Source organism: Musa acuminata, unplaced genomic scaffold (assembly GCF_036884655.1).
Source record: "Musa acuminata AAA Group cultivar baxijiao unplaced genomic scaffold, Cavendish_Baxijiao_AAA HiC_scaffold_149, whole genome shotgun sequence".
Taxonomy (NCBI): domain Eukaryota; kingdom Viridiplantae; phylum Streptophyta; class Magnoliopsida; order Zingiberales; family Musaceae; genus Musa; species Musa acuminata.
In genome coordinates this window covers 2,501-5,000 of record NW_027020425.1, presented here as the reverse complement: position 1 = coordinate 5,000, position 2,500 = coordinate 2,501, and positions in this window count along the sequence as shown.

The following is a 2,500-nucleotide window of genomic DNA, read 5'->3' as shown; positions in this document are numbered from 1 at the left end:
ATACGAAAGCCCCATCCAGCCCTGTGCCACCCGGGGGGTTCCAGGGTGCTGAGATGGCTGACGTTTTGCTCCGCTCACGACGGTCGCCGCGGCACGCAAGAACAGGCCAAAAACTGGCCAAAACAGCCCAAAAACGGGCCAAAACTGGCCATTTTTTGCTGCGCGAGCGAGCGGAGAGCGGCGAACAGCGAGCGAAGCGCGAGGCAGCACCGTCCCTGCTATACGAAAGCCCCATCCAGCCCTGTGCCACCCGGGGGGTTCCAGGGTGCTGAGATGGCTGACATTTTGCTCCGCTCACGACGGTCACCGCGCCACACAAGAACAGCCCAAAAACAGGCCAAAACAGCCCAAAAACGGGCCAAAACTGGCCATTTTTGGCTGCGCGAGCGAGCGGCGAGCGGCGAACAGCGAGCGAAGCGAGAGGCAGCACCGTCCCTGCTATACGAAAGCCCCATCCAGCCCTGTGCCACCCGGGGGGTTCCAGGGTGCTGAGATGGCTGACGTTTTGCTCCGCTCACGACGGTCACCGCACCACGCAAGAACAGGCCAAAAACTGGCCAAAACAGCCCAAAAACGGGCCAAAACTGGCCATTTTTGGCTGCGCGAGCGAGCGGCGAGCGGCGAACAGCGAGCGAAGCGAGAGGCAGCACCGTCCCTGCTATACGAAAGCCCCATCCAGCCCTGTGCCACCCGGGGGGTTCCAGGGTGCTGAGATGGCTGACGTTTTGCTCCGCTCTCGACGGTCACCGCGCAATGCAAGAACAGGCCAAAAACTGGCCAAAACGGCCCAAAAACGGGCCAAAACTGGCCATTTTTGGCTGCGCGAGCGGCGAGCGGCGGACAGCGAGCGAAGCGAGAGGCAGCACCGTCCCTGCTATACGAAAGCCCCATCCAGCCCTGTGCCACCCGGGGGGTTCCAGGGTGCTGAGATGGCTGACGTTTTGCTCCGCTCTCGACGGTCACCGCGCAATGCAAGAACAGGCCAAAAACTGGCCAAAACGGCCCAAAAACGGGCCAAAACTGGCCATTTTTGGCTGCGCGAGCGAGCGGCGAGCGGCGGACAGCGAGCGAAGCGAGAGGCAGCACCGTCCCTGCTATACGAAAGCCCCATCCAGCCCTGTGCCACCCGGGGGGTTCCAGGGTGCTGAGATGGCTGACGTTTTGCTCCGCTCTCGACGGTCACCGCGCAATGCAAGAACAGGCCAAAAACTGGCCAAAACGGCCCAAAAACGGGCCAAAACTGGCCATTTTTGGCTGCACGAGCGAGCGGCGAGCGGCGGACAGCGAGCGAAGCGAGAGGCAGCACCGTCCCTGCTATACGAAAGCCCCATCCAGCCCTGTGCCACCCGGGGGGTTCCAGGGTGCTGAGATGGCTGACGTTTTGCTCCGCTCTCGACGGTCACCGCGCAATGCAAGAACAGGCCAAAAACTGGCCAAAACGGCCCAAAAACGGGCCAAAACTGGCCATTTTTGGCTGCACGAGCGAGCGGCGAGCGGCGGACAGCGAGCGAAGCGAGAGGCAGCACCGTCCCTGCTATACGAAAGCCCCATCCAGCCCTGTGCCACCCGGGGGGTTCCAGGGTGCTGAGATGGCTGACGTTTTGCTCCGCTCTCGACGGTCACCGCGCAATGCAAGAACAGGCCAAAAACTGGCCAAAACGGCCCAAAAACGGGCCAAAACTGGCCATTTTTGGCTGCACGAGCGAGCGGCGAGCGGCGGACAGCGAGCGAAGCGAGAGGCAGCACCGTCCCTGCTATACGAAAGCCCCATCCAGCCCTGTGCCACCCGGGGGGTTCCAGGGTGCTGAGATGGCTGACGTTTTGCTCCGCTCTCGACGGTCACCGCGCAATGCAAGAACAGGCCAAAAACTGGCCAAAACGGCCCAAAAACGGGCCAAAACTGGCCATTTTTGGCTGCACGAGCGAGCGGCGAGCGGCGGACAGCGAGCGAAGCGAGAGGCAGCACCGTCCCTGCTATACGAAAGCCCCATCCAGCCCTGTGCCACCCGGGGGGTTCCAGGGTGCTGAGATGGCTGACGTTTTGCTCCGCTCTCGACGGTCACCGCGCAATGCAAGAACAGGCCAAAAACTGGCCAAAACGGCCCAAAAACGGGCCAAAACTGGCCATTTTTGGCTGCGCGAGCGAGCGGCGAGCGGCGGACAGCGAGCGAAGCGAGAGGCAGCACCGTCCCTGCTATATACGAAAGCCCCATCCAGCCCTGTGCCACCCGGGGGGTTCCAGGGTGCTGAGATGGCTGACGTTTTGCTCCGCTCACGACGGTCACCGCACCACGCAAGAACGGACCATAAACAGGCCAAAACAGCCCAAAAACGGGCCAAAACTGGTCATTTTTGGCTGCGCGAGCGAGCGGCGAGCGGCGAACAGCGAGCGAAGCGTGAGGCAGCACCGTCCCTGCTATACGAAAGCCCCATCCAGCCCTGTGCCACCCGGGGGGTTCCAGGGTGCTGAGATGGCTGACGTTTTGCTCCGCTCACGACG